General features: G+C 36.5%; 1 long non-coding RNA gene across 1 annotated transcript; it reads left to right on the top strand.

Moving 5' to 3' along the window:
• The first annotated feature begins 54 nt into the window (after nucleotides 1-54).
• Nucleotides 55-15455, top strand: LOC128810222 (uncharacterized). Its single transcript, XR_008437978.1, has 4 exons — nucleotides 55-198; nucleotides 6012-6064; nucleotides 12863-12911; nucleotides 15359-15455. It is a non-coding gene; the product is annotated as an uncharacterized LOC128810222 (long non-coding RNA).
• The last annotated feature ends 202 nt before the right edge of the window (nucleotides 15456-15657 follow it).

Genomic DNA, 15657 nt, shown 5'->3' with positions numbered 1-15657 from the left:
GGCGGGTGTGCTCCCGTCCGGCCGCGCCCGGCCCGACCCGACCCGCGGCTCCAGGGACCTGTTGGACCGCGGTCAGGGGCTGGAGGAGCGCCCTGGGCTCGTACGGGTGGGCGGGGGCTGTTAGATGGCGGCCCATCCTCCGGACGGCCCCTGTACTGGAAACATTCCAGAAAGAAAGCGCTTCTCTGCCTTGAACTTGTAAGACTTCAAGTTCACCCATTCCCTGTTTATCCCGAGAGCACCAGGAAAGCTTTCTCGGTGGGATGTGTAACGAAAACCAGGTCCGATGTCACAGCTGCTAATTTATGGCTACTTTTCAATATCAGTGTTGTTCAGGGAGGGTAATCTGCTATAGAGTGATCAGTCAGATAAAGAATGTACTGAGGTTCTAGTCAAAGATGGGAAGAAGCCAAACTAATTAAAACATGGAAAATGACAGTGCTGAAAGTTTAGTCGCTAGATATCGAGCTGAGACCAATCAGTGTCCAGCAGGAATACGCTTTGGAAATGCAGAACAATCCACACAAAGAAAAATACATCTTAAATCGAAACTCGTAGGACGTAGTAGGCTTTGATAAAAAAATTGGAGGAGGTAATTAATTTTGTGAAGTATTGCGGGACAAAAAATGTAGGGCCTACAAGAGTAAAAAAATCTACCTAACTTTAGGGACTTACTCCAATTACTGGAGGGATCATCAGAATGTGGACCCAAAATTTTCAACAAGATGAAATCATTATGGGGAAAAATGCCTGAGAGATGACAATTAAATAGTAGAGAAAATAGAGCATGCTAATTTCCTTTCTATAATCTTAAGAACTCCTATATTTGATAATACTTTGCTAGGGTAAACTGTGGTGCTTAAAGGAGCACATGTGCTGTGCATCAGTAATTTTGTCCTTAAAGATCTATGATGCATATGATTTAATATGGAGAACAAAGTGCACATAAAGAGCATATATGACATTTTTGTTCAATAGCTTAAGCACATTAGCTTCAGCTCTTTCAAAAAAATCTTTAATCATCTCCATGACAAGCTACAAGCTGACATGTATTCTTGTGTGACTAGTCAGATGACATGACTCAGCAAAGTAACTTTGAGAGGCCTAAGACGCAATTCCTGTGATTTGTAACAATGTTATTTTCTTTCTTGGACTGTACAAAGAATTCTGTGTGAAACCGGAGAATTAAGCTGTTTTAAACAGAGTGTAATAAACCATGTAGTAGGTTTTCAAGATAGTCTTCTACCAGACTCTCTATGTTTAGTACTGTAGCAATTTCCTCACAAGGCCTCTGTATCTAATACCCACATGCTGTACAATAGTGCCCTAAATAATATGATTTTGTTTTAATTCTTATTTGGAGTGTGTATTAGTTACCTTAGAAAATAATTTCTGTTTTGTGCAAATACTTTCTCCTGTATAACCTTATAATTAATCAGATACATTCTTCAGACTTTTTTTGACAAATCAAGTCAAGCTCCCACTATGCAGCTCTTAGTACATAAGGGGGCTGGTGCCTGAATGTGGCACCCACCCACTTATTTAGGAGTCCTAAAATTTTACTTCTATTGGTCACACTGGCATGATTCTGAGTAGTGTTTATAAATTTCTAGTTTTAATTCAGTATAGTAACAGTGAATTAAGGAAAGGAATAGGCAGTTCCCAAAAGATTGTGCAGAGATGCTTTGAGAGTAGTTTTTGATTTCTTGGATTGCTCTGTGCTTTTTGTTGTGCTTTGGAATGTGGTTATTGTCTAGAATGCTTAATACTGGTTTTAGTCTTAGCCTTAAGACTTGCAGTACATTGTGAATAAAATTGCAGGGTGCACTGCAAGTCCATAATCCACTGTTTACATTAAGTTCTTTGGGAGTTTGCTGTAGGACAGTTTGTGCAGTTGTACACCACACCACCATTGGTTGTGGTGCAGGATCAAGCTCTGAAGGATGCCAACACAATTAAACCACAGGAGACAATTATAAAAAAAAACCAAACAAACAGATGGCACCTTCAAAAAAGATAGGCACAAAGGAATTTGTGCCTAAAAAAAGAAACAGAAAGAACCATAAATTTTCATGAAATGCAGAAACATACTAAGGAGGCCAAAATGTGTTAGAGCAACAAACACCAAGAAGGAATCTTTATTAGTACCTTTAGTACTTATGAGCAGAAATTCTGCAGGAGAATCCTGAAGATCCACAGAAATGTAAGGCTGGGTGGGAAGAGCAATCACAATAAAATCAGACCAGACAAAGCAAAGAGGGGTGTTTTTTGTTTACTGGAGAGTATCTTAGGATATTTTCCATGGCAAAACACTTTCCACAAGGAGGACTAGAGAGAGAGTATCCCTTAAATTGAATTATCAATAGAGTGACTGGAAAATATAAGCAATAATGATTTGGGATGATCAGATGTATTCATCTTGAAATCATAAATTAATTTGTGGCTGGAGAAGGTAGTACCATTGTACTTCATGTCAGTGGTACTAGTGGTATTGGAAAATGGCACATTTGACATGAATATGGCTGCCTGAAAGAAGTCCAAGAATGATCCAGGAAACTACCTACAAACATGCCTGACATCCCCACTGGGCAAGGTGTACACACTGTAATAAATAATAGCATGAGATGGTGTTGAACAGTGTTGGCAGAGCTTTCTGGAGAAGCCTACACTGTTGCAACTTCTGCTTTGCCAGTGTTACTGCTTGAGAACTAGATTTCTAAATGCCAGTGAAACCATTGTTATCTTTCACAAGCATTAAATATATTAAAGCAAACAAGGCATTAAAAAAAACCAAAGAAGAGTCAATACTATAAGCTCTTTGTGTACTCCAAGAATGTCTGAATCATCTGAAACCATTTAAGATTAAAGATATAAGATTAGACACAAAGTAGGCCTAGAAAAATAAGTCATGTGATGCAAATGACATATAAAGAAGAATACATTTCCTTTTATCGCTAAATGAAGGAATAAAACAGAAAAAAAGGAGCATTCTTTGTAAGGAATGATTGTTATAATCACATGACACTTTAATGTCAGATTCTTTAGTCCTCTGTAAAAAGGTCAGTAATCTTTTACTTTTTAATAGTGTCTCTGTCTTTCAGACAAACATATTAAAAAAGGACTAATGTTTTCAACAGCAAATGAATTTAGTTGTGAGATACATAACAGTCTGCCAGAAAGAGATTATGGACCATTTTAAGAAAAGATTTTCTTGAGAAATATTTGGTGATGCATGTGAGCAATGAGTGTAAAGTGTCCAGGTATATTGTGCCCTCTGCAAGGACAATCAGCACTACAGGGGAGTGCAACCTCGTAATATGATAGCTGTGGGCAGTCTGCCTGTGTTGTTTAGCTGATGAGCTTAATAAATACCAATTACCTGATCTTCTGTAAGGGTGTATAGAGCTTTACAGAAGCTACTCAAAAGAATTATGGTTTGAGGAAAATGTTTATATCCTAAAACTTCTAAGCTGGTCTTCATAAGAACTTGTAGTATTTGTGAAGTTAGTGGACAAAAGCTAAATAACTGACCTGGAAGTTATCAGTACAGTTTTTCCTCTCCTGCAAGTTGAAGGTACCATAACCCCTTTTGGAGAAGCAGAGTCTTTAAGCTTATCATTGATAAGTCTTGTGTAGGCAGTGTTGCTAACCTTTTGTTGATGGTTCTCATTGTGGATCCTGAAGCTTCAGTCTGACGTGATAACATTTTCTGCCTCCTGTTCTGCACTATTATGGTCAAAGTAAGCATGTGGAGGGAAAACAAAATCTTAAATTGCAACTGGCTATGCCTTACTAGTTGGTTGTGACAAACAATATACTGCTTATTTAAATTAAGTGTCACATAAAACCACGTAGGAGAAATTGAAGCTTTACATATGATTTTTTTCTTATCGCAAATTTGAAATGTAAATTCATTGTTTGTCTCTCTGTTCCATTAACTTCTGAGAGCTGTAGCTGGGAAAATAAAAACTGAAATTCTTCTAGTTCAAAATAGCCACAATGAAACCTAGAGAGCAGGCACACTGTCCTGTTGGAGAGCTATACTAAGAACTCATGACTCTGAACTGGGAACTGCCTTGCTGTGTTACACCCTGTAACTCTTCAGCTAAAGTGTATGAGTCCAAAAAGAACTGGTTATTTGCTTCCCTAGAAGCTTCTTTCATAATTCTAGAAGCTTGGAAGGTTTTTCCTTGTGTACTTTTGAATCACAGCAATTCTACTGTTTTTTTTTTAATTGAAAAAGTAATTAAGAGAATAAATGGTTGCTTAATATTCCAATTACTCGAAGGTGAGTGCTGTGACAGCTGTGGGTTAGCAGCTAACTGTGCTTGTGTGTAACTAGGGGTCTAGGATTAAAGGGGATACCACATTTTTACCTGCTGGACTACCCTTCTTGGAGGCGGGGGAAGAGGTTGAACAGGAGTCAGTTGTGTCTCCTTAGTTGTTTACTGGGTATGAGCTAGAATTTGAGTGAGGAGGAAGCTACTAAAATTGGGATTTGTTGGAAGTATTGATGAAAGATTTTAGATGAAAGAATCTAAAGAGAAGTAGGAGAACTAGAGGCAAGAAAGTAAGGCACAAGTGATTGGTAACTTACTAGCCATCAGCTTGCCTGAAGGCATTCAGTGTTCAGAGAACAAAAAGTAAGGCCACAGAGGCATGTTTGGCAGGCTTATATTTATATTTACGTTATATTTAGAGCTGTTTTTTGAAGTATTTGTAGTTTCTTTGCCTCATGCATGGTATTGATTGATGCTGAGTGTAATGGCACTGTGTTAGGCATTTGTTAGCTTAATTGATTCGGTTCTGTTTCTGATCTGTAGCAGAAGATGCTAATATTGCACGTGCTGGTATTCTGCTGTATATTACTGATTCACTGGTTATGTGAAGCCATGTGCAATCCTAGAGTTTTCACTATAGTATTTTTCCAGTGCCTTAACAGATCCTATACAGAAATAAACCAAGTTTCTTTGATTACTGCTTATGTGCTTTTATTTTCAAAGGATTAAATTAGGTGTTACAGTATTAATTTCTGTTACTAGTGCTTGTTGTTGCAGCCGTGCTTTTTGGTCTTTCATCCTTGAATGTCTTCAGAACAAATCCCAGTCAATGGCATGATTCCCTTCCTTTTTAGGGAATATATCTTCTGATATTTTCTGAAGTGAACGGATTACTTGTAGTATCATAAAATGCTCCTCTTAATATGGTAAGCTCCTGGTTTATTGGAAAAACTAAGGTAAATTTACTCAACGTTTTTCTTCTAGTGTAGAACACAATATACTATTAAGTATAAACAGACCCCTTTCCTCATCTTTTGACATGCAAATCCCTTGTATCCCTAATACACAATATGAATTCTTTCCTGGACTTCTTTGTTTTTAACTCCTCTCTGCAGAACGGAGTGGTTCTCGCTCAGGTATATCCTCATACCGTTAATTTCTAAACTATACCGCGAGGAGCTCACCCAGCAAGGGTTGAGGAGCACCGCTTTTTTGTTGAGCCTTGGAATTCCGCGTTACCGCCATGCTCCGCGCTTCCGCTGCAAATTGCCCCGGCGAGCCCCTGCCCTGCCGGGGCAGCGCGGGCCGCAGGCGGGCGGGCACCAGGGGGCGCTGCGGCACCGCGCTGGCCGCGGCCGGGGGGCGGTGCGGCCCCGCGCTGCCCACACAGAGCCGCCGCAGGGGAGGGAAAGGCTTTCCACCGACGCACTGGCAACTGCGAAGAGATGCTCAGAGCAGCCTCTGAATCCATTGTGGGCGTTTTACCGTGCTCGAAAAGAGTTATTAGGGATGGAAAATAAAGATAAAAATCAAGTGATGGAGTGTCGTATTATAAAAACATGACAAAATTTTGTAATGTAATTAAGATGATTGTGTCACAGATTAGTCAAACTCCTGTCTTTTATTGACTTGTTCAGGACCATCTTTGTAAGCTGGCATTCCTCACAATTGCCTGTCCATTTATGAGTCTTGACCGCTTTCAAACTCATGTTTCTCTCTATTTCTATGCAGAGTGGTGAGATAAGATATTGCAAATCAGGAACTTGGTGTTTGAATGATGCTATGTAAGTATTTAACTTTTTTATGATGTAAAATGTTACAAGCAGTAAACTGATTATAGTTTATTTATTATGTACCAAGGGCCAGAATATTTTTGTTATCCTTTTGGAAACTATAAACTCCCCATGTATTTTCACTTGTTCATTATTTAAAACTATGATTTATAGAGACAGCATAATGATGAAATATTGGGCAAAGAGCAATCAGTGGTGAAACTCCTAAATGCTCTATGGTATTGTATGAATATAGCAGAAGAGCTAACCAATTCCTTATATCTGTAGGATGTAATGGATTACTTTGTTATGCTTCTTGTGTGTTTTTGTTATTTGTAGATGTGGCACTCTTGTTTGTATGTATCCTGTAGTTGGTTCTGCAGTAATGCAGGTTTGGAATCCATTAGTAAGTGAAAAGAAGTGTTCTTCTTTTGAGTAGAAGTAGAAGAACAGGTAGTTTTTGTTCTGGTAAAAGGACTAGCCAGGGGAAGGAAGAAAGAGGGAGAAAACTAGAAAGGACTGTGGGAAGGGATAATTTTTAAATGGTTGAGCAAAAATAAGTAGGAGGCATTCAGGCTTATCAAGTATTATTTTGCTAATGACTTCCCTGCCATTTAGCTTCTCTTTTGACTGCATTTGCAACCTCTTCCATTTTTTCTTTCAGAAGCATTTTCTGATTTGCCAATTCTAATGTTTTATCTTAGTTAGGTGATTAAGTGCTTCCCAATCACTATTCACTTTGTAATCATATTTGATTGCTAATTTTAATCCTAAATTAAATTGTGAAATGCAGCCAAGAAGTATCTGACAAGAGCTGTTGATTTTATTTTAGAGGTTGAAGAGATACATGCAAATATAGTTTCCATTGAAGTTCAGTAAAACAGTAGCTCTCCTTTTAAGTATCTACTTGATATAAACCAAGAGATATGGAGAGCAGTGTTTGGTTCAACATACTCCTATTGGTATGTAGGGGCTCCATATACCATACTGAGATTTTCCATTAGCAGTAGGATGTGGATGTACCTTACAAATCTCTCCTCTTTGTCAAAGCATATATGACAGATGGTTAAACTGACACCTTAGTTCTGTCTCCTGCTTCAAAATAGACTTGCTGTCAATTAAGTCAGACTAGGAGTGAATTAGATTTGGTTATCTATTTTTTATCGGTTACTTAATACATCTTATTAGCTTTTCCAACTTGTTTGTTTGTTAACATTTGGCAGAATAAATCATGACCTATAACTGAGCTTCTATCTATTAGTATCGTGTGATGAATTAGATCAAATAAAAAAGTTGCATTCAACACTCCATTTAAATAACATCACGGAACAATAGTAAAAACATAGCAATATTTTCCAAACACTGGCAAAAATTAAGAATGAAAAGGATTGTGTTTTCAGAAAGGTATTCCTGATTTCAGCATATTCTTCTCTTATGATGTTGCACATGCAGTTCACTATCTGTGCATGAGTTTCCTACTGCTAAAATGAGGGCAACGATATTTTCCATAAAATGGAACTACTGTGAAGAAAAATCCATTAATATTTTATCTCAGATATTAATGTGGTATGTGCTATAGAAAATGCTTCAGGTAAACAACAACCAACCACCTCCCACCCCCCTCAAATCTACTACCTTTATTTGAATTTGGAAAAAAAAAGGAAAAATAAATCTTTTCAGTAAGAAGTTAAAGGATAAAATCCTTTTGAGCATTGAGTTTAATTTTTTCCACTTCTGATCTGTTTGGAGAATGACTTATGTAGAAAGAAATCTGAGAGAAGTTAGAAGTTGCTAATATGGAGCCTGCATGAAGTTGCTAAAAAGGAAAGCTATGTAGGAAGAGCCTATAATTTTCATTCCTATCTTTGGACTTGGATTAATGCCCGGAATAGTGACAAATAGAGCGTCACTGGGGAAAGACTGAGAATAATCTCCATTGGCAATAGCAACTAACTAAAGGAAGGGATAAATGCAAATATAACAATAAAGTATTTGCTAATAAAAACAATCTCCTTCTATTTTCAGTAAAGATAACTGACAGGAGAGACTTCTGTAGCATTTTCAATGGGAGGAAGAAATGGAAAGGTTGATAACTGTTTGTATGTGCAACTGTATGAATATATGCATGATATTTATACACATATCTACGCTCAACAGACAAGTTCAGCTGGAGGTATTACAAAATATCCTCCACCTCTCAAGGCCAAAAATATAGTTTTTCTAGGAGAGTTACTGAAGAGGCACTGTTTTGAAGAGCTTGGCATAGCAAGTGCATATATACCTGAGAATATAGTTTTCATAGATGTAGGCGTGGCATGTAATGTGGTAGTGGTATTTATTTAATTTGTCCTCTCTGTAATTTAATCGTTTTTATTAAAAAAATATATATATAGACAGACATACTCTAGTTTAAGTGTTATGTACTTCCCCACACATCTTAATCCCATTTTGCTATTAATGGTATCCCTTCAGAGCCCTGTTTCTTGTGCTCCTCAAGAAACACTGCCTCACCTGCTGCACTATTTCTGCCTTCCTTCAGAAGATCTAGGCCTACAGAAACCACCATGTGCTGTCTGAGTTGATAATATCCTTTGAGAAAAAGGGTAATGGACTTTTCTGGCTTTCTTTGAAGCCTGAAGGAACAACAGTGGCCGCTGTGGTTCTCATATCCCTGATTCAAAACTTAAGTCATTCTGTCTCTTTGTTTTGCAGGTAAAGTGTTTATGAATGTAAGATGCAGTGTCTCTTGAGGCTCTGCAAAAAAGAACAACAAAAAGGGGGACAAATGGAGCAAAATTGTAGTATTTTGTAATAACTCCACATGGTTTTTTTTAAGCTTTGTTGGGCTTGGTTTTATTTTTGATTTTTTAACATGGCTGCATATATGGAAATGGACAGCAGATCGTACCAGCTAGGTTTGTATATGGAACACAATGTTACTCTAGCACTGCATGAATAAAGTTCCCCTTGTGTAAGGAGGTAATAGCTGTATTAAGTTTGTGGGTTTTGGATTCCTTGGGGTGCTTTTGAAGCATGGTTGACCTAAAAGGAATGTAGAATTTCAAGAAATCCACTGCCAGTTCTGGCCAAAAGCATCCAGAAACAAGACATGGGATTTAAACAGTGGAGGTATTTTCCTTATCAAATGGAGAATTTTCTTACAGAGATGTCAGCTTTGAAGTATTCATGCCACTGTAGAATTCTCTGACCTTATGACTTTCCTTATTCATGAATGTTGTTACTGTCTTAGGAAAAGGATAAATCATGTATGAGAGAGGGTCTGTCCAGGTTGGGTCTGCGTTGAAATACCAGCAGACCACTGAATTCCCTTCATGTTTGTTATGACAGAAAGAAGTCTTCCAAAACATCTTCCTTTATTATAGAAAAATATTAATGCAAACATGTATGTAAAGTTAGATATATGTTATTTTTTAAAGTTCTTGCATATCCTGCACATTCTTCCCTAGTACGTATAAAATCTGATTATGACTATTGAAACAATTACATTTTCTTTAAAGAATGTCACAGTCTTATCTCTTCTATTTTGGGTATTGCTTACTGTGCATATAGAGTAAAATGAAAGAATGTATAGTAAATAACTGAAGTAAAATACAGTATATATAAAATTTTAAAATAAGCATCTATATTTATAGGAATAATTATCACTATGCGATCAAATATTTTAGACAATTCAACATATCTGCTTTGCTTCTACATATAAGGAGGCAGAATTATTTAAGTCAAACCCATGTACATATTTATATATATGTACTTGTGTATATTTTTATAGTAGAACCAAGGGTTAATAGATACTAGCTGGTAAAGAAATCTACTTTTGGGCTGAAAGGCTGCAGTCACTCAAACTAGTGGCATTGCTGGGGAGGTAAAGACATGCTGTACATATTAACTGGAATGAAATACCCTGTTGAAGCCTGTTGTTGACACCCGTTCTTTAACAACAACAAGAGTCTGTTTGCAAGCAGAAATAGAAACTTGTGATGATGTGGCTGAGTAAAATACAGTTCTCCATATTATGTGCAGTTGCTAAGGATATAAACCTATCAGTGATATCTCATTTTAGGAGTTCAGAGAATGAATAATAGCTCTGTGACTAACTATTAATGATATGGATTGAAAAAGAAGAACTGTTGGGTAACAGAAGGTAGAATCATTTTACTATATGCAGCAATGAACATTACCTTCACAAACAGTACAGCCTTGAAGTAGGGTGGGTGGAGGTGCAGCTGGGTGGGAGGCAGAAAAGGATTGAGAGAATATGATTTATAGGTGAGAAATTTCTACATTAAAAACTTAACACTAGAGATGCTGCAGACTGAGCTGTGAGTTTCCAGATGCTCCCTGCTTTCAATTTTGTATTATTGACAATTATTTCCACAGCAACCATTAGTGACATTGCAGAAAGGACTGCAGACAGAGTTTTTCTATTGTTAGACATTGTTGTGGATTAGAGCTATTGATCCACTATCAATCCCTTTCCTCTTTTCCTCAATACATATTTTTACTAATATAATATATGCAAATAAGCATTACAATTGCATAATCAAAAATTAGCTAAACAATTTTGCCCAAGGTTTCTAAATGTTGATTTTGTAGCATAGCAGTAGAGATAGCACATTATTCAAATGTTTTAAAAATTATTTTAAGATTCCTGGTGCTGCCTTAAAATCATAAGTACAACTGATTATAAAATTGGAAACACCTGCAGGATTGAGGTGATGGCAGGATTGAGGTGATGACAGTAGGCTACTGGTGCAGTTAGAATCATAGTATCCTTAAGGTTGGAAAAGACACCCAAGATTGAGTCCAACCTTTCACCAACCACCACCATGTCAACAACTCACTAAATTTGGTCCAGAAGTGCACCAATGATGGTCACAGTCATTATAGGTGGGATAAGCATAGGTCTGATAAAGCCAAGAAACACACGTTGTTATTAAGCAATTGAGTATCTCAATTCCCATTACAGCCAAGAGATAGAGCTGCATGAGGAGTTTTGGTAGGGTCTTTCCACTTAAAATGTTTTGTTATTATTCTGTGAATAATTAGTGTTGAAGCATACTGTGATAGTAACAACTTGTCTGACTACTTTCTCTTCAGTCAGTTTTATTTGTAAAATAAATATTTAGTAGTCCTGATCTACAGTGCCAGTTCAGAAAAGAACACTTGTGTAAATCATTTTTTTCTTGCTGAATCCTCCAGCAGCAAAAAAATTAGGTCCAAGGAGTTCTCTCCCATGCTGATAACTGCCATGCCACTCCTTTCCTATGGTGCATCTCTGTACAGAAGAGACTGCACACTATTGAAACAAGTAGTAGCGAGCTATTGCATTACCACGCCAGCACACAAGAGTGCAGTGTAGGGGCTGCACAGCCAAGGATGTCGCAGCCAAGAACACAACGTAACTGATATAGTAAGTCTAATTTTAGGTGCAGGAGTCTCAACAATTTCTTTACAAATAACAAGAAAGATTTTAAACTATCTCAGTAGATATTATAAACGTGTCATTTGGTGTCATTTTTTATCTGTCTCAAATTTGTATTTTGTGTATGTGTGTACAATTTATTTAGAGTTACTTAATTCATTTTTTATTCTCATATTGTAAGATAATTCAGTCACAATTTCCATATTTATTTGGCAGCTGTGTGTTTTAATAAATTTCACTGCATTACATATTTTTAATTGTTGTTTAATAATGTAAGCAAATGCTTATTTCACTGAAGATGAACACAGTTTACAAAGAAAATATCTAGTATGACTCGTTTTAAAAGCATTTTCTTGTGGGATTTCTTTTAAATAGCAGTTTCTGAAAATTTTATTTCCTTTAAACTAACAGCAGCTTTTGTACGTGCAGCATTTTGAGGAGTTAAGACATTTAGTTTAGTCCTCCAACACACAGGTTGCAGCACCTACATAGGGATAAATACTTTGAGTGAGCACAGAATGAGACCCTGCCAGACACATGTGTAAAATGCCTGCTACAGTACTTGTCAATCACTTATAAATAGCAAGGGATCAGTTTATACGACATGAATCTAGTTATTGGTTAGCCTTGGCTCCAGAAGTATAGCTCATCTTTTACCCTGTTAATTTATTTTACCCTGTTAATATATTTTGCCCTGTTAATTGCATACATTGGATTTAACAGAATGAAATTCTCTATGCCTTGAGCTAGATGGAGAAGAACCTTTTCAGTAATACATCCTTGACAGCAGAAGTCTGCTTAGTATTGTAGAAGTTGACCTGGTCCTTCCTGAGCTGCCTGAAAGCACTTAAGACATAGAGGATTAAAAAAATACATTTTCACAAGGATATTTCTTGGGTTGTTACTTAATTTCTCCCTTCACATCACCAATCTGAATGGACATGGGAGTGGGGTTTTTTCCTTCTTTTCATTATTTTTTAAATTGCACTTACCTTTAGATCTATTTGGTCTGAAGGTCACAAAAGGGAGTTAAAACTTGAGTGACCCAGACCTTTATGGTGTTGGAGCACCTAAACATACATGCAGAAAGTCCTGACACCAGAAATGTGACTTCATTAATTTCAACAATTTCTGTGGATAATACTCTTAAAAATACATATGTAATTAAAATTAAGAAATTGATTTAAAAGTGGGATTATGAATAGCAAGACTCTTTGGTCGTATAACAAGGGTCTATAGCCTGTAGAGTCAGAATTTGGGCATGCTCCCTACATGCTTTATTAGCAGTTCAAAGCAGAAAAAGTGGTTCATGATAGAATTTGATTTGCTTTCAGAAGGAGTCTTAAAATTTTGACTTCTTGTTGCAGTACTAGTATCAGAAAAAAAATCCAGCATAACCTCCTTATGTAATACAAGGTCAGTAATGGTAAAGCCAATTGTAGTGTTTTAGATTTATATTTGAGATATTTGCTTCTAAGAACTTATACTTAGCTTCCAGATTTCTGTGTGTTTGTGGAGACCTAGTTCTGTCAAAAGGGAAATGGTGATAAAATATGCATAGTATTGTTAATAGTACAAACATAACCCAGTACAAAAACCTCTTTAGAAATTTGTGCCACAGATTGAGGACACAGTAACTTAAACCTGTCTTTAGATAGTTCCTATTTTAAATCTGTGTGCTCTTAGTAAGATAAGATTTTATAGTAGATTAATTTCTTTTGTCTAAAATTTGATTTTTATTGTTATATATATTAAAAATGCTTCTTTTCTTTTGCTAGTCTTTTCCTGTTCAGTTATAAGTATGTATAAAGGGTCAGTTTTCTGCTGTAGTAGATAGAAATTTTCTGCACTTGTAGTCTACTGCCAGTGGTGCAGCTACTGGCAGTAGATAATGTTTTAAGCATTTGCATCAGTGAGCACATTTTACAGGCACTTTGAGCTATCCTACCATACATTTGAAGGAAACACTGTGTCTCTTTTGACCACAAATTGAATTTACTTGCAGGTCTCCATTTTATAAAATATAAAAAGACTTCTGCAATATTCAGTTTTGTGTTTTAAAGTATCTCTTCCTAGGACAAATTGAAAGACATTTGAATCAGGAAAACCCTTGCTTTTCTGTAAAAAAAGAGGAGGTTCAGTATGGGATATGAATACTGGGAGGTGCAAGGATTGACCTGTAGAATTGTTTTTAAGTTTTCAAAACGACATAAAATTCAAACCCAGAAGTTGGTAGGAATTAAAAATTATTTTGCTTTCACAAGATAAATTTGTCTATTCCCCTCCTAGTCCATTTTGAAATTATATTATTCAAATCAACTCTCCTCTACTGTCCCATTAGGTGCTGTGTTATGAATTGTAAAGTTCTGTCAGGTCCAGTGCTGCGTGCCATTTTTCACCTTCTCCCATTAAAACTGACCAGAAACAAATATATTTAGAAAGGAGTTTAAGGATATGGGAAATTTAATTTTCCTTTAATTTTGGAGGCTATCATTAATTGCTTCTTTTTTTACAGGGACTTTTTTAGCTATGTGCAAGCAGCACTTACCAGGTCTAAGAAATTGCAAAAATGGGAATGGTAGCCTAGAGAAGAGACAGTGGGCACACTGGAATTTTTTCAGTTTCTGGAGTATATTAAAATAAGAATATTAAAGGCATAGTGTATTAAAAAGGGCTGGTTTGTGTAGGACGTTGCAGAATATTTCTGGTTTTTAACTATCCTTGTAAGACAAATCTCTATGCAAAATGCTGTATGTTTTTTGCCCATGATGATTTATTCTCTGGAAAAAAAGCCCAATGTATTGTCAAAAATTAGTGAGATTTCAGTAAACAATGAATAAACAAATAGCTTTCCATGTTTTTGTGTGCCCTGCAATGTCTGGTCTAGTGGTCTCAGAAGTTTATGGGTCCACTCTTTTTTTTTTTTTTTTTTTCCCCTTATAGCACTAGTGGTCTTTTTAAATTCTGCCAATCCCGTGTCTAGGTTCTAGGTCTGTCCTCTCTCTCTCTGTGTCCTGTAGGGGTATTGAAGTTCCATTCCTAGGAAGATTTATTTGTGTGATCCTATATATAATTAAGATTTTTGTGTTTTTAAAGTTGAGTAATGTCAAACTTAATTTGCTTAAAGTTTATGTATCTGGAAAGTAGCACAAAAAATTTAATATATCCTTATATAGGTAGAGAAACTTTGAGATCAGACTCTTACGCTCCTGAAGCTATTTAAGTCACTTGTTTGTTGTAAAAAGGTGCATTTCCTTTTGCAAGTTCCAAATTTAAAATTCTTTAGCTTATAGAATTAAAACTGCTTCTCATTTAAGTTAAAAAACAGGCATGATCCAATTTTTTTATGAATGCAGATATGTTCATAAGTATTTCTGCAGTATCTTCTGAAATCCTTGCAAAACCTTTTGTACTTTTTGATAAATAAGATCTGTATGTGAAATTCATATGCATCAGGACTTGTGGTACTTTTTTGTCAAACTGAGTTTTGCAGTGTATATTTTTAATATGAGTGCTTAACTTTTATACTCTAAAAATGAAGCTACTTGTAAAGTGGACTCCACATGGTGTTTCCATTCTGTAGCAGAGAGTAGGTGTTCACCTGCTCTGTTCCTGGCTCTAATGTAGAGAGAATAGGGAGAAAACAAAGGCATCATGTCAGCAATCTGTCAGCTAACCCAGCAAACAGAGATGGAAATGTCAGCAGCTTATCTGCCAGGGGGGATGAATCACTTGTGTCCCTGTCTGGGGAGAATCGGACGGAGCGAGTTGATTTGCCTGACCATGTGCCCAGAGGTGCTGCCCTGGAAGGGAAGCTGGCTGTTGGCTAATAGCCACCAGGTTAACCTGTAATCTTTTCTCAGATGGTACCACAAGCAAATGAATTGTCTAAGAGAAGGAGAGGATGGTAGAATGATAGAATCCAAACAAAAGTTACACTAAGGCAGAATTCTTCAACGACGAAAGGTATATTATTTAAAGAAATATCTGTTAATACTTCAAGCTGTTCTACTGGTGAAAAAACTGGAGTCAAGCATGTCATCTCATGTGCATGATAATGCCATTGAATCCAAAGAGATTTTTTTTTTTGTATGGGGTTTTTAAAAAAATTTAATTCTTGGTATTTTATGGTTTTTGAAGGGATTTTGTTATTTTATTCTTT

This window comes from Vidua macroura, chromosome 7 (assembly GCF_024509145.1).
Source record: "Vidua macroura isolate BioBank_ID:100142 chromosome 7, ASM2450914v1, whole genome shotgun sequence".
Classification (NCBI taxonomy): domain Eukaryota; kingdom Metazoa; phylum Chordata; class Aves; order Passeriformes; family Viduidae; genus Vidua; species Vidua macroura.
Note: the sequence above shows the minus strand (reverse complement) of the source record. Positions and strands in the feature narration are given on the sequence as shown.